The sequence below is a fragment of the Trachypithecus francoisi genome, unplaced genomic scaffold (genome assembly GCF_009764315.1).
Source record: "Trachypithecus francoisi isolate TF-2019V2 unplaced genomic scaffold, Tfra_2.0 Lachesis_group0, whole genome shotgun sequence".
Taxonomy (NCBI): domain Eukaryota; kingdom Metazoa; phylum Chordata; class Mammalia; order Primates; family Cercopithecidae; genus Trachypithecus; species Trachypithecus francoisi.
Window position 1 is genome coordinate 129,680,338 of NW_022681453.1, and position 17,684 is coordinate 129,698,021.

The window sequence follows — 17,684 nt, forward strand, 5'->3', positions numbered from 1 at the left end:
CCCCATAATAAGGACATGTTAGTGCCGCAGCCCCACCCACAGACAGCCATACTGTACCTGTCCTTTTGCTCCCAGTGGGTATGAGGGGCATCTCCCCTGAACATCCCTGAAGATAAGCTCTTGTTACTGGTCTGGCCTTAAGCTCCCAGTTGGGGGGATGCTGAAGTCTCCCACAGATTGAACTATGGCCTAGTTTAAAGTAGAAATCCTGGAGTCAACACTGAACAACAAAGCCACCTGAAAGGGGCAAAGGGAAAGACTGAGACAGATAATCTAGGTTCAATTCCTGTTCCTGTCCTTGCTAGTCTGCATTTTTGGAGAAATTACCCAACTCTTTGGAGTATTTGTTTGCTAGTCTGTAAAATTACAATTGAATAATAAAAACATAAATGGTATTGTGAAGCTGATAGAATGCCAAAAGACTTCGCATAGTGGGTTCTCAGCAATTTTTCTTTCCTTCCTTCTTCCTCCCTTCCTTCTTTCCTTCCTACATACCTGTCACTATATCCAAGGCTCTCCTCCTATCTGCTGGGTGGTAGGACCCAGAAGCTTTAAAGAAAGCACTATTCTGTCATTTAAAGCTTGCACTCCTCAACCTCCTCATTTGGCTCCATGTCCACGTTTGCAGTTTACCTTTACTACATCTAACCAAGGAAGCGAAAACTGGTAACCCTCCTTCTCAGTCTGTTTCTATGGAGCCCTAGGGTCATTGTGAGCAGGCCTGGGGAGGATTTTTTCACTAATGCTGAACTAAATGATGCATTAAATTGGGTGAGGGCTGCGTTCAGGTGAAGATGAAAAGTACCCTGGCTGCCCTAGGAGAGAATGCTTCCCCCAGGATGTTTTCAGCTGCACTTTTCCATTCCACTTTAAATAGCACAGGTGATAAGGACTTTATGTGCATAACCCTCTGAACCAGCCCAGCAGCCCAGTGTCACCTTCTGCTACACAGAAAGAGAGAAGGGAAGGTTGTGCAAGAAGAGATGCTTTAGCTTTCCTTTCAATTTTTTTCTTCCTCACTCCCCTATTGGAAGGAAAGAAAATACAAGCACAAAGAAGGTACCACTTATTTTACCAAAACTTCAAAAGATACCAAATCCAGGTAAGTTTCTGGAGTATTCCAGTTATCTTTGATTATAGTTCCAATTAGGATAAGTTCTGCTAAAATGAGTTAGGTATTTCTCTGTGCCTGCCGTGGTCATATAATGGAGACAATCAGTCATTTACTGTACACATCAGTGCAGGACTCAGGGAAGACTTTTAGAAGATGTGGGACTCCATCTTTTCAAAGGGTCAAAGGGCAGATAATTTCACAATAAAGGGCAGAGAGACTTGGACCTCAAGGTTATGGGAGAAAACCTGCTATCTGATCAGAGTGCAAATTGCTCTAAGGATTGGCTGTCAATCACAGAAGAATAAGTAGACCATTATATTTTACTGTCTGCTGCTTGCATAAATTAATTAAAGCAGTTTGTGTACTTTTTATCACTTTCTTTGTACTTCATGCTGTTAAAAAAATGAATATGGCATATATCCAGTTTTGCCATCAGAGCTTCAAAGAATATTGACAGAATATTTTTAATAATTTTTTTAAAAATCTTCCCTGGCTATATAAGAGATAAAGCTGTGTGTTTTTTGTTTTTTTTTTTTTTTGAACCATACAAATAGAAATTACAGGAATTAGCCCTAAAAATATGGATACTCCCTACTTAAAGCTTACATATTTTTCAAGTAAATGGTAGAGCAGGGCTTTAATGCAGGTCTGCCCAAACTCATACCTCACAGAAAATTGTGAAAATTAAATATAACGAACTCTAAAAACTAACTAGAGCAGTGCCTGGCACGCAGTAAGCACTCAGTAAAGAACATGCATACACACATTTCATTTCTGCATTTGTCCACAGGGACCTACTCACTGTATACTCCGAACTCCATAGACATCAAATACAGCTACTTAAGTGACACAGTAGCCCAGCAGCTGGTTAAACATCAGCAAGTAGAAATGACAGAATGGACAAAGAGGCTATAGAGAAAGGAAGGAATAGTTTTTAAGGTGTGCTACCTGGAGAAAAAGAAGGCTCTGTGAGGTAGCCTAGATGAGGATGGGGGAAAAGGTTCTTTTAAAAAGACAACAGGTAAGGGAAAGGGTACTGGCTTAGTGGCAAGTAGGAAGATTATAGGATGCAGTGTGCAACTGAGTTCTGCCAGCCGCTAGACCTTAATAACAGCCTGTCTCTGAGCCTCTTTTTCTGAAGATGGAGGTCATAGGTGAAAAGAGGGTATGTCAAAACCCTGAGTAGATGTACGACAGAAGTAGAAACAAGGTCTCCTCTTTGTTTGCCCTGGGATGTAGCCCTATTTCCTTATGACCGTATCCCCTGTCTGGCTTGCAGACTACTGTACAGTTTTTGCATTTTTTCTTCAGAAATGACTCACAAATGCTATATTATTTTACCTTACACAAATTGCTTTCCATAAACCAAAAAACGGGGGGCTTGGAGCAATATTATAAACATGGCACATCTGTTTTTAATAAATGAAGAAGTATTATAAAACCTTCACTTTGGGGAAATATCCAGAATTTTATCCTGAAGAAAACTTGTATCCATCTGGTCCCATGAGAGCTGGTTTTTACATTAAGGAATATTTGTTGGTTGGGTGATTGGAGAGTGGGAGTAGGGAAAAGGGGGAAGTTGTTAGATCCAACACTTATCGTTAAGTGGAGTTAGTTTCTAAAAATGTAGCATCCAGAAACTGGTGAGTAATCCTTCTTCGTAGTGCAATATTATGTCACCAGATCTGCTGAGCTAATGCACAATAAAATTAATCCTCCATTTCTGCAAATGCTGGTGATATGGCAATCACAGATGTGCTGAAATAGAAGTGTTCATGCCAGGCAGAGTTCACGAGCCACAGATCTAGCCAATTGTCAAATTTCCGGTCCACACTTCACTCCAAGCCCACACTATCTGAAGGGAGGAGGAAGTGGCTGAAGATTCACTTATCAGCTTTCCAATCCCATCTCATCTCTTTCTCCAGAGTTGTTATTGCAAATTTTTGCCATTATTTTAAAATTTCCAGCCAACTTGGCAACATACTATTTATGAAGACAGCATGCGGTGGGGTTTGGGCAGGAGAAGTGAAAGTAGGCAAGAGCAAAGTAGGTAATGCCCATGGGCATGGGCATTAAATAGGGCCGTGTAGATTTAAACTTCCCAAAAACCTTGTGGAGCTGCTGTTACACTTCCAATTTTAGACTGGGGGAAACTCCCCAGCAAGCATACCAAAATCAGCACAACCCCAAGCTCTTTTCATTATACCATGCTGATCCAGTTAGTATGTCTATGCTTACATTCTTCTTCTTAATGATCCCTATTGATTTCCAAAAAGGAAGCACTAGGGGAAAGGAATTTAGGGTCAATCTAGTTTAATAACCCAGCCCAATGAATGGCAAAGTAAAGCAAAAGATACTCTTAACTCACTGGTCCAGTCCATTATGGGTGTTCATGACTATTCTGCGATATCAATGGGGATCTTCTTTCCAGAATCTGGCCACATGCTCATGGAATCAACACCAAGCCCCTCAAAACTCCAGGAAAGAGATTCTGATTAAGCTTGAGTCACAAGCCCACTTCCTGACTAGAGAAAGACAGAATCTCTTGACCAATATAAGACCACATGCCAAGGAGAACTGGGTTGCTGTTACCAAAAAGCCAAAATAAAAGATAGCCACTAGAATGGTACTTTTAGAACCCTGCAGTTACCCCGTCTGTTGTTTGAAATTTGTATTACCTCTCCCTCTCCAAAAACAAAATGGGAAACTAAACTCCATGAGGGCAGAGCCATTGTCTGTTTTGTTCCTCTCTCGAAACCAAACATTAGCACAAAGCCCGATACGTGTAGGGCACGTGGTACACACATGTCTATTATATAAATGGACCAGGCAAGATCTACATGTTGCCTGAAAGTCTCATCATGAGAAACTAAATGATTTGAGTTTGGTGTTTACTTCAAACCAAGTGACTTGGAGAGCTCCCATGAAACTTGTTCTTTTTTCAGATGAATCTCAAAATTTATCGTGACTCCCAGCAGGCCCAGCAACAGTGAGGAAAAAGCTGCCCAGCAGTAGCTTTAGCCCTCCCGCAGAATAAACACTCACCAATTCTGAGTGCTTGGATGGCCAAAATCGCCCCAGTCAGGTGAGCTTTAGCAGTCCTCATTTCACTGAAAATCATTCAACATCCTTTATTTTTAAGTAAGAAGCTTAGCTACCATATACTATGCAATATATCTGTTTCATGTATTTATGACCATTTTAGCTTGTGTCTTAACATCATAGAAGGAAACCTCTTTTAATTGGGAGGTTGATACACTTTTTAAACTGAAAATCAGAAAGCAAGGATTTCCCCCACCTCATTTTTATCAACCCACTACCTCCTGAAAATGTCATTTTTATGTTTCTTCTTACTGCCTTTCTCTGAAGCTCTTTGAATTAAAGAAGAATGTCTTATTTCCTGTTATATCCGTAGCACCTAGTACAGTGCCTGGCACACAGCTGATGCTCAATAAATAGTTGTACTTAATGAATAAGTATATCAGCATGCTTTTTCTTTAAATCAGTGTCCAGTATATACAACCAATTGTTAAATGCCAACTCTATGCCAGTCAGGGCACTGTTAGAAACCTAGAGGGAATGTGCGTTTGATGCTTTTGTTAACCAACATAGTTTTTTGTGTTTTTTCTCAGAGACTCGCTGTCAGTAGAATCCAGTGAGAAAACACTAGTAAGGAAAAAAAAAAACAGGTTGTCTAGTAAAGTCATGTAACTTGCTTCAGTGGCCTCTTTGGGGCAGGACCACATGATGACTTTCATGGGGTCCAGGCATTTTGCCATCATCCCTTCTTCCAAAAAATAATTAAAAGTTATACTTTACAACTCTACTGGTATAAAGATGAATATAAACAAGGCTGAATTCATCGTCATATATTCATTATCATTAGGTTCATTTTTCTTCTTTGTTTTACATGTAATTAAAACATTGAAAGTACCGTAGGCCCCGTAAACACTGCCTGCTGCACCTAATGGATAAGTCAGCGCTGCTTTGGGGGCCATTTGAACAGTACTATTCCCCAACCAGAGCAAGTTCTCCTCCTCCCTCCTTTTCTTTTTTTTTTTTTTTTTTTTTTTTTGAGACAGAGTCTCGCTCTATCGCCCAGGCTGGAGTGCAGTGGCCGGATCTCAGCTCACTGCAAGCTCCGCCTCCCGGGTTTACGCCATTCTCCTGCCTCAGCCTCCCGAGTAGCTGGGACTACAGGCGCCCGCCACCTCGCCCAGCTAGTTTTTAGTATTTTTTTAGTAGAGACAGGGTTTCACAGTGTTAGCCAGGATGGTCTCGATCTCCTGACCTCGTGATCCACCCGTCTCGGCCTCCCAATCCTCCCTCCTTTTCTAATGGAATAAAGCTTCACCCCAAGGAGCTGATCTAGGCTTTCCAGTTAGAATCCTAACTCAGAAGACCTCTCCTTTTCTTGTCTAACATAAATACTATGCTGAGACCTAAAGGGGAAAAGCCCTGCCTGCATTAACCTTCTACCAGTTCTGAATCATGCTGACTCTTATCTTTTCTGTTGCTAAGCTGTGGGACTATTATGCCTCCCCAACACTGCAGAGCCCTCCTCTTGTTTATGTAAAGACTCCAATTAAGCCAGAAATAGAATTTCACACTGCAAACGTCATTTAAAAAATGTTAAGACATTCAGGCCTGTGTTCCTGTTCATTATTCTCTGCTGAAACCTAATATTAGTAACAGCATGTACTGAGGACCTGGACCATGAATTAAAAATGAAGTACTTGTACTGGAAAATATGTGAGCACCTAGTTACTTTATTTGGCAGGCACCTGTAGGGACAGGAGTTTGCTCTGTCTTACACAGCACTTTCAGTGATAGTTTTGCAGAATAAAACTAGAAATCAGTTCTTTCCAAAGGATTACCTGCAGGGGAAAAGATAACCAAACATTAATCTACCACCTACACTCTTCCCTGCTCCGATGCCATAGACACAGGGTTCCTAAGAAAAGTTCTGGTCCAAACCACTTCTTCCCTGAAACTTTGACTTTCCTAAATCACTTAGTCCTGTTGATATTTTAACAAGTGTAATGTCAATTATTTCTTCATCTAGTGTACTCCACCATGGGATTAAAACCACCTAAGGACAAAGAAAGACTTGTATCTCTATTCGATCTCTAGAAAATGTGGGAGAACAGTTACGGACAGAGTTCCTAGATTAAATCCAGTGTAGACTGAAATTCTATCTCTATGGCTCACCACATAACCGAAGCATGATCATGAGCAAATCATTTATCTTCTTTGATCCTCAGTTTCTCCTTCTGTAAAGTGGAATGATTATCTTCTTGAATTAATGTGAGGATTAGGATAAATGTAGAGTGCTCAGTACAGTGTGGTATGCCGTGAGTGCTACATAAATGGTAGCTGTTATCATCATTATCATTATTATCATATCTCATTACCTTCTTTGTATCCTTATCTTGTAGCATGGTAATTAGTACATACTAATGTTTGCTGTGTAAGTCACGGAATAGAGTTCATGCAATTATTTGATCCAAGAAGAAGGACAATTTGTTTTGTTTGCCTTGGTTTTTCTTTTTGTTGTTGTTGTTTGTTTGTTTGCCTTCATTTTCTTTTTGTTGTTCTTGTTGTTGTTTGTTTGCCTTGGTTTCTCTTTTTGTTGTTGCTGTTGTTGTTGTTTGTTTGTTTGCCTTGGTTTTTAACAAGATTAATTTTCACCTGAGTTTTCTCCTTCTTTAGTGCATCATCCCTGCTTCCTGAAAAGATTTGTTAAATACCTGATAACAATTTATCAAGGATATTTTTCATTTCTGATGGATTTTACTCCATTGAAACAAACTCCCAGCCAGACACGATCATAGCCCCTCTTGTAGCAATCAAGAGAAATGTAAATCTGAACATGAAAATAGGTTTGTGTACAGAGATGTCAAGCTTTTGGTTCTGTATATGTTATCACAACTTTAAGGATTATTTGGTTTATTTCTTGCAAGGCAATTCACTCACCTGTCCCCAAAGACCAGGTTTTTGTTGCTTCCTGCACATGTAAAAAAAAAAAAAAATTGCCTTTCTACATCTGCAGAAAACAAGTAGTTGTTGTCATCACTATACTTGCCCTGTGAAACCTTAGCAAGGGGATAGAGTTACACATTCCGCTCCTTTTAAGAGGAGCAGAGCATTTCAGCTCCATCGATGGGGAGTTCCAGCCAGTGGCTCTAATAACCTTGGTTTTTAAGTTTTGTGAATTTAGACATTAAATTATGTTTTAAAATATCACAAAATCCAAAACAGTTTTCAAAACCAAAAAAAAAAAGATGAAATAAAAATAAGGGGTTAGAATGATCTCTGATGAAAACCAATTCATAAAGAAAGGTCTAGTTTCTGTTTTTGTTTTCTTTCAAGCTATTACATAACTGATTGTAGTATGCGGTACAGGAAATAATTTTGCCCATGCACCTGCACAGAAAAACCCAAATCAACGAGTTTGCTTCAGCCATCAATCTGTGGGACCAAAAGCTAAGCCTGAAAGCAAAGGTGAAATAAAATACGAAAATTGCACAGCAGCCGCAGAGGAGTCAGCTATCCAGAGGCCCTACTGAAACCCCATCTTTAGGGTAGAGTTTCAGACACATTTTGATGTTTTGGTCACCTGACCCAAGCTCTGGAGCCCAATTGGCCTCCAAATTTACAGGCTAAGTAATGATGTAACTAGAGTGTGTGGGAACCAGGAGGATGAGACAGATACAATTTTTCCCAGTCGTTTATTAGACTTGGCTACTAATTCTGCTTGTTCTTCAGTTTGACTCCTGGTTATCAGGAAATTCGAACTACTTAAAGAACATAATGAGTTTATCTATAACCAGGGCAGAATTTAGTCACATTCATGTAAATTTAAACCACAGTAACAGAAAATAGTAATTTGTGAAATTCAAATATTTATATTTGAATTTGATAGCAGATATATTTTAATGTATCTATATTTTGTTTTTCTGTACTCTTTTTTTTAACTAAACATTATTTACAATATCACTTATTATATCATTCTTATATAGCCTGAGAAAGAAATCCATCAAAATAAATGTGTTGGTTTATCCATGATTTTTCTAAACCTTTTCTTAATCTTAGAGCATTTTTGTCTAAACAGAATAAATGTTTATACTCAAGTAATTTGTCACTATGGTAACTTTTGACCTTTAAAATGCTGACACTATATCAGAGACGACCAAGAGAAGAAATTATCCTTGTTCGACAAGAATAAGCAGAACTAGTTTGGCAAACTTCAGGATGCCTAGGGATGAAAAGCATTTGTTGTTCTAGCAATGCTACTTCACGTCAGGAAAATGAGAGCATATCCTGGTTTCATGACAAAAACAGGAGCTCTAACACTAATAGCAAAACTTAAAGATTGAAGACTTTTTTCCTCTAAATTTCCTATAACACTTCCCTCCCCACCCCCAAGAAATCATGTAATTTCTAATACTCACACAATATTATCTTTCTAATGTGTAGGCATGAGTTTTAATAACTTTTCTGACTCGTAATCTTAAATCTTTTGAAGATAGTCTTACAGTTGTACCTCACAAGACTTTATCCACAGTTTCATAACAGAAAATGTAATATGTCTCCAAATGGAATGGTATGACTATTTATAATGAACTCCCTGCCTATTTTTTAAATTAAAGGATGTTATATTTTGATGTCATTCATACTCATAGAAAGTATTTCCCATTCTCAAAATATTTAACCTAGTTAGCAAATATCTTTAGGAAAGAAATCTCTAAAAATCCTTCTTTATCACTCTCCTTGTTTAAGTGTGTATCATGCCAAACACACACACAGTAGATACAGTGTCTGACATCTTCTGAAACCTGTTGGGGACTATATCAAACATTAATGGGGATTAGTGTTAGAACTGGTGTAAACATAGCAAACAATCTGCTGAAAGTGCATACTCACATTTCCATATGTTATGCAGGACGCGGAGTCATTTAAGAAGTGAGGTACTCAGAGAGATGGTGTTCAGGTAGTGAGTATTTGACTGGTGAAAAGTAAACACACCCTGGATGTATTTACTCCATAGTACCAGCATATTCATATCTACCCGACTCCAGTCCTTAAGCTTCTCCTCAAGAGACAAGTTAAGTTTGAGATATGCAATTTCACTACACAAAGCTTCTAAAACATAGATAAAAATGATTTAGTACTTCCAGGTGCACTGTAATTCTTGGCAGAAAAAGTTAATTCCAGGTGTGTAATCTCCTAAAGAAATCTGTTGTCAAAGCTGGATAAAACCATCATATCAGAAAAATAAAAGTTCACCTATGAACAAAGTATAAGGTATGGCTAGGAAAACTCTCTGCTCCATGTAGAAATTACAGCATAAAGGTGAAACTCCCTTTTACTTATGTAAACATTGCTGGGCTTTGGGCATCATTTCAAAAGAGGTAGAGCTGAACATGCATGAGCATATAGAAATATGACATACTCTCGGTGGGAGGTTTGGGGTGGGGTTCTAGTGCCAAGCCAGACTCTAATACACAGACAAAGGAAGAAAGAGGCTGCATTTTATAGCTTACAGATTTTTTTTTCTTTATTTTTTCAGGCCTCTGAACCAACCAAATAACTCAATCAACAACAACAAAACCGAGACGGGCCACAAAGTGGAAAATGTTATAACAGCTTAAGGAACAGGGAGGTGGCGGGGGGGCCCTGGCAGGGATAGGAATGCTGGTGGAGGGTGCAGGGAGGAGAGACCCTGTATTATGGAATATTTATGCTTTGCGATTCAATGCACATTTATTAATTGGTTTCTTTATAAGAGACACTTATTTATGACAGGTTTATGAACACTATAGCATGTACAGAACTGAAGTTCTCCCATGGCTTAGTTTTATTTCCATATGTTTAGACAAAATGAACATCACATTTAATATGAGTACTAGCAGCTCTTGAAGTGTTTGCCAGTGCTACATCCCTTGGGAGTTGTTACCACCAGATTAATATCCTGTGGGTCACTTAATTTTAAAAACCACATTATAGAGGCATTGTGTGATTAGATGTACTGCTTTTACAAGCCAGTTGGGGTGCGTCCTTTGAGTCTGGTTCAGAAAGGCTGGTGAGGGTAACTTATATAGACCTCCAACCTGGAGTGTCTGAGCAGCCAATGATTGTACAGACACATGGACGAGCAGAGAAAAATGTGTCCTCTGTCTACCATCAGAAATTGCCTCGAAGACAGGATCTAAAAGAAACAACTTGCTTAGTCAGAAACCGGCCTGAACAGCTGGGAGAAATTGGCCACTTCAGAGAGTGAGGGGTGGTGCTATCATACCCTGAATCAGGCCTGTTTGTCACAAAATGCTCATAGTAAATAAACAGCCATGCTATTTCCACACTCTGCTATCAAAACCAAGTTCTACCAATCAGAAAGTATTTTACTTGAGAATTCAAAATATGCTCTTTATTTTCTCTGTTAAACATTCTCAGGTCTAGGTATTGGAAAGACCACCCAAAAACAACAGGAAGCATGCTTTTTGAGTGAACAAGAGGAATTTGCCACGGGCTTCAAGGACACTTGGAATGGGATGCCCAGTATTTCCTGCAGGAGTTTCAAATGGCATCAGGTGCAGTGGCTCCAGGCAACCTGGAAGTATTCATCATCATTTATAGTCTGCTTTTGATTCTATGAGGAGATGATTCACTTAGGCTTCCTCCAGGCCAGGCCCAAAGAGGTGGCAGGCTATGAGGAGAAGAAAGCCTAAAAGGCATCCAGGTGGGACATTGTGAACTAGAGAACCCATGTATGAGTTAGATTGCAAGTATCTCTGGTCACATTCACAAGCCAATAAAAACAATGCTGTCCTCCATGAGAACAAATCTAATTAGAACAAATCTCAATCCTTTACAAATATTGTAGACTGAAATGCTTGTTTTAAAGATAAAGACATTTGGCCAGGAGTGGTGGCTCATGCCTGTAATCCTAGCACTTTGGGAGGCTGAGGCGGGCAGATTACCTGAGGCCAGGAGTTCGAGACCAGCCTGACCAACATGAAGGAACCCTGTCTCTACTAAAAGTACAAAAATTAGCCGGGCATGGTGGCAGGCACCTGTAATCCTGGCTACTCAAGAGGCTGACGCAGGAGAATAGCTTGAACCCAGGAGGCAGAGGTTGCAGTGAGCAGAGATCTCGCCATTGCACTCCAGCCTAGGTGACAGAATGAGACTCCGTCTCAAAAAAAATAAAATAAAATAAATACAAAAACTAGCCGGGCATGTTGGTATGCATCTGTAGTCCCAGCTACTCCAGAAGTTGAGGCAGGAGAATCGCTTGAACCCAGGAGGCGGAGGTTGGAGTGAGCCGAGATTATGCCATTGCACTCCAGCCTGGGCTACAGAGCAAGACTCCATCTCAAAAATAAATAAATAAAAATAAAGACATTTGTTCAGCCCTTCAAACTGTCAAATGAGTATGTTCTTGGAAAGGTTCCTTGTCATCAAATATAAATTGCAATGATCAAAGGCGAACTACATATCAATATGTAACGAAAAAGAGTTTACCAGGAGTCTACATTGGAGGAGATGAACTTGACGCAGAAATGGTGCACCTCTGGGTTTGCCAAAGCAGAAAAATTCTTGACAGCCTTCCCAAAGGTACAACCAAGTTCTTGTGCCCCAGAGTGGGGTGAGATCTTAGAGAAGAAAGGAATCTGAGGGATTATTTTTGAAGTCTTGTTCACAGGTTTAAGCAGTTACAATCACAAGTCCTTCTGCTCAACCACGACCATCTAGGTTTGCCCATTATTTTTTAATCTGACACAAAAGGAAAGATGCAGAGGTGAAAAAGGGAGGGGTAGAAAGGTGAATCATACTCTCGGTATCCTGTTCTACCACTTGCCACATTTCTAAAATACCACGATTCCCAGGCACAAGAGGATGTGTGAATATTTTGTTCTGTTTTTTTTTTTTTTAACTCAGTACTAATAATACACAAGAGCTGAATAGTTACTCAAACTATTTCCAGTTTCTTGCATTTGATAATAGATGGAGACCCGATTCGAACTGACCTAGACCCTTAGATAACTATCCCAAACAGAGCCATCCCTGAGTAGGTCACAGAGCTTCTCTGTGTCTGTTTCTTTATTTGCAAAATCATATTGTATCACCTGTCAAATTTACAGATTGTTAAGAATTAAGTAAGTTCATGACTATGAAACACCTTTAAAACTATGAAGCACTGAAACGAATTCAGTGGACAGTGGCAATTATGAAGAGGATGATGATGGAAATGAGAGATACTACAAATGAAAATTCTGTATATTTATGAAATTATGGCTTAGTATTTGTCATTTGAGAATTTCAATGGTTTTGAACATGTAGGACTGGGATCATAAAAATTCATGAGCATATTGGTGAGCCTCAAATAAAATCTGTTTTAAATACACAATGTACACTTTCCAAAAGAAAATTCGTGATATGCATATTTATATATTTACTGGCACTATCAAAAGGTACCAAAGACATTAACACTAAGTTCTAAGCATTTTGCAGACTTCTGGAAGCTATTCTTCCCTGCTTTGCCTACGTAAGTCACCTCCCTTGAATGATACTTGGGAAGGCCTGGTCACGATCATCTTTAGACATTTGATCTGGCTGAGATAATGTCCTGCCCTATGAAGGTGCTGTGATTTCCGCCAAAGAGTAAAATAAACATTTTTCTCAGTATTATTGTCCAAGAGCTTTTACTTTTGACACTCTGGGTCTGCCTCAAGTGGCGGCTAGGTGATGGAGGATGAAAAAGAGAAGGAGTGTGTAAAACCTGAAGCGAGAACCAGAAGTTTTCCCTAAAAGAATCTAAGTTTTTTTTAGGATGAAGATAAAGATTTAATTTCGCAATATTAATTTCTACTGCCAGTATAAAACTTTATCTTTCTAGGTATCTGTACATGTCTCTGTCCAAAGTACCCTCCTGCTACTAAGGCAAAGGAAAAGCATATTGATTTTTCTGCAAACTCCCATACCTTACTTTCAAGTTGACTGCTTGGAAATCTATTCAAATTGGAGACTACATCCTGTTTAGGCAGTTGAAGTTGACAGCAAAGCTTTAATTAATAAGGCATGCAAGGACAAAGACACCAGGCCCAAATCAGATGCAGGCGACATCTTCTTGTGGCTGCTCTAAGAAGCACGGCAATCATTTATACTCTACCTTGGTGCTCAGACGGAAGAAATAAGGCTAGAGTATGAAGAGCAAGGCTATCTACCAAGATATGAGAATTATAGCATTCTGGATGAACAGAGTTATATTATCCCTGCTTTCAGATAAGTAAACCAAGAATCAGAGTGCATGGATTACTCTGCAAATGGAGGTAGAAAGCCTGTGCCCTATTTTCTTGTCCATCTTCAATATCCTGTGCTGGGATTTCAAGAACACTTGAAATCCTCTTGCTTTCCTCCTTTTGCCCATTATATTCCTTATCTACGGTGGGCATTTTCAGTGCTGCCAACAGTGCCTATGAATCTATGTTCTAAATGTCAGGACCTGCCAAGGTTTGTTAATTATCCTAACTCCCCCTGCTGGCGGATTTAACTACAACCCCAATTCAAAACTCAGTGGAACACAGTAACTGTTTAAAACGTTTTTCAACCTAATTCACATCATAAAAGATTAGGTCCGAAAAAGGAAGAAAACTGGAAGGTGAATTTTAGTTGAGAATGTAACTCACTATAATATAAATAAACTGGAGGTTTAATAGTATTTTTTAAACTAGCCTCTGGGATAAGATTTGTGAAATATGAGGTAGATAAACGTCGGTATAATTTTTCCCCATTCTCTTTTTGTTCCCACACTCCTTTTCATTTTTGTGGCTTGTGATATTTCCCTTTGTCTCTAAGCTCTAGACTTCTACTTAATAAGTACCAATAAAGATTGTATGTTATCCTTAAACAGTGGTAGCATTCCCCACCTGCTAATTGCTTTATTTGTACTTACTGTTTCCGCCCTCTCATCAACAGGGGCTTTAGTATAAAGGGCAATGAAGTAGAACGTGATGAGGCGAACAGGAGCCAGCCGAGTGAATGCTTCTATAATTACACAGTAGCCTGGAGTAGCTCTTCTCAAATCAAATTATGAGCCTGGATTACCTAAAACTCTCAGGACACAGCCCGGGTTTTCACTTGTCTGTAGGTTACTGTCGACAAGCAGCCTTCTTTCCCCTTGCCATTATTCTTCACAGAGATTATCAAAGCTCCCATTCCACTGCAATATTCCCAAAGCAATGAGATGCCATGGAGAAGGCCATTTTCTTAAATGGCTTGCCTGACCCCATGTGCTTTACCACTTACATTTTTTTAATTTAAAAAAAAAACAAAACTTTTTTTCATGTTTATAACCACCTCTGTCATTTGCATATCAAAGTTGATTTCCAGCTGAGCTTATTCATGATTCTTTGGCAAATATTTATGCTTTGTCAATGTCCCAACCACCCATAAGGCAACAGGAACAAGAGTCAATAGGCCTCAGCAATGTTTGGATCCTTGTTTGAACACCTGACTCTACCCTCGGAACTGTACACTCCACTGGAAACAGCATAGTAATAGGAGGACCAGACTCGAGGTCAGGCCATCTGGAATAGGGGCACAGATCTGATGCTGGCTAGCTGTGTGGCCCTGTAACACCCATTCACTTCTCATTTACTCCATCTGAAAGCCAGGGCAATTGAACTAGATAATCTCAAAGGTCCCTTCTAGTTCTGTGGTTTCACAGACTCAGCACAGTGCTGCACGGATCATGTGCACAGGAGACTTAGTACATATTTAATTGCAGCAGCTAAGCAAAGCAAAATAGCAATCTATTTCTCAAGTGGTTTAAATGTTTGTTAAATCAAGATTTGGTCAAAAAATGAACAAAACATGTTGAGATTTGGTTGGTTAGTGCCTCCTGGAGAGAGAATCCAGGCTCAAGTTTTAGCTGTGTGCAGTGTTGGGGTCGGTCTACTAAAGCTTCTAAGAGGAAAGGACTAGATGATCCCTACAGCTGTTTCCAACATTGAAATTACAGCTCAAAAAGATAAAATTCAGGTCACCAATTCCTGTGTGTAATAGTCAGTGTGTAATAGTGTGTAATAATGTGTAATAGTATGTAATAGTGTGTAATAGTCAGTGTGTAATAGTATGTAACAGTGTGTAATAGTGTGTAATAGTCAGTGTGTAATAGTGCACTTTATCTTCTTGAGGAAAAAATGGATATTTTTATGAATAATTGTTTTAAAAATTCTCCATTCTGTAACACTCTATAATAAAGATTTTTCATTTGGTTTAAAATAAGTATTTAAAATGGGCATAGTGATCGGGAAGACAGGTAAGATCATAACCATTACAAAGTTAAGAGAATGTTTCAGATACGGTCATAGTGATGCAGGCTGAGGTCACACGCCAATTTGTTAAGGTGATGCTTAGCTATCACCAGAAAGGTAATGAGAATTTTGTTTTCACGGGTAGTATCTTAATGTAGAACGTTATACCAAACAGAACTTACATTACTAGTTGCATTTCTGTTTAAAAAAAAAAAAAAAAGCCATGTTTCCCATACTTTAAAAAAAAAAACAAAAAACTACTCATTAGCAAAAATGTTACAAAATAAACCTAGTTTTAAATTGTTTCCACTTGAGAACTAAAGAACTTTGTTAATGATGAAAATTTAATTTAGGTTTACGTATTATTGTTACTAATTGAAAAATTATAAGCATAAGTGCTAGCACTTTCTAAGTACTTCTGTATTTACTTAAAATAAAAGCTATATCCACAGGACTAACCCACCCAACAAGTATGATATCAATAACACCACAGTCCTTTTTTTTCTTTTTTTAAGGAGCGATTCTCATGCTTCAACCTCCCCAGTAGCTGGAATTACAGGTGTGTGCCACCATTCCTGGCTATTTTTTTTTTTTTTTTTTTTTGTATTTTTGGTAGAAATGGGGTTTCACCATGTTGGTCAGGCTGGTCTCAAACTCTTGACCTCAAATGATCCACCTGCCACAACCTCCCAAAGTTCTGGGATTACAGGTATGAGCCACCACACCCAGCCTAGAACCACTCTTAACACTTGAAATGGCAATGGCCCCAACACGCACGTGGTACTTGTGAAAAATTATCATCCTTTGTGAAGATAATGGTGAGGATAAAACTGAGATGGATGGGCAAGTGAACATCATTTGGGAATGCATTAGATAAGTAGATACAAAAGAATTCTTAACTTCCAAGTGCACACCTTACACACAGATAACAGGAATTTAAATTCTGGTCATTCAAGTCAAACCTGAAATCCTGCTTCCAAAATTTTCCTGAAACATTTGCAAAACTTTTAAACCTACTTTGCAAACTTGAAAATTTACAAAAAAAAATGAGATTAGTTCATTTGGGTTTGATTTTAACCAATGTTTTTCTCCCTTACTTATGGTTGAAGCAGGCAGAGAAAATAAATTTTACCAATAATTAACTATATAATAGTTGTTGCTTTCCAATTACAATATCCTTTCCTTTCATCTTATTTACTTCCCATTAACAATACTATATCTGACTTGGTCTCATAAACTGCTATGCATACACACACAGAGAGACACAAATTTTGTATGTATGTGTGTATATGTACTTAAAATATGTATTTTATGTATATAAAATTATATGTAACATGTACTTATACTGCACACACAAGCACACAGACAGCATGCAAAAGGAAGTATTGCTTGGTTTTCAGGTTACTCTGTTTTTTAAAAACAATGCATTGTTTTTTTATACCTCCATTTCTAACCAGCAACTTACTCTCAAAACTCTCTCCTATGTATGCTTGTAAAACATTCTTGTATGACATAATGGTTATGCATCCAGTATCTGAAGCCAGACTATTTGGGTTACAATCCTGGTTTACTTTCCTTTATCTGGATAACCTTAGGAAGTGGCTTGACTTCACTGTGCCTCAATTTCCTCATCTATAAAATGGAGATCATATGGCATTTGCTTTGTAGGATTTCTGTGAGGATTAAATAAGTTCATATGCATAAAGTTTAGAATAGTACCTACCACATAAGAAGCAGTGAACAATTAGATACTACTATTATCGTTGCCATTGGCTTAGTTAATGCTATGTGTCTACAACTAGACGACTTTCTTTGTTAAAGATTTTCCAAGTACATCAATCTTTCCCTTTACCTCCACCATTCTTCACTAACATAGAAGAGTTTCACTACTGTTATTTTCCACAAATACTTCTGCCAAATAAAGTTCTCAACATGGTTATAGAGAGGCACAGTCCAACAGAATTTTCTTTGATGGAGGAAATATTCTATATCTGCATTGTTCAATACTAGCCACCAGCCACATGCAGTTAATGAGCACCTGAAGTTTGACTAAGGAATTGAATATTTTATTAACTTTAATTTTAATTTTAATTAAAAGGGCTATAATGGCTAATAATTATCATATTGAACAGCACAGTTATGGAGGATTTCGCAGTTACACCAAGACTTGAATACGTGGCTCTACCCCTTACCAACTCTGTGACATCTCATTTCTCAGAGCCTTAGTTTCTTAATATGTAAAATAGAAT

The 17,684-nt window shown here is 38.6% G+C and overlaps 1 long non-coding RNA gene across 1 annotated transcript; it reads left to right on the forward strand.

The window, feature by feature from the left end:
* Positions 1–925: 925 nt before the first annotated feature.
* Positions 926–11,074, forward strand: LOC117077285. Its single transcript, XR_004434723.1, has 3 exons — positions 926–1,102; positions 4,060–4,199; positions 9,687–11,074. It is a non-coding gene; the product is annotated as an uncharacterized LOC117077285 (long non-coding RNA).
* The last annotated feature ends 6,610 nt before the right edge of the window (positions 11,075–17,684 follow it).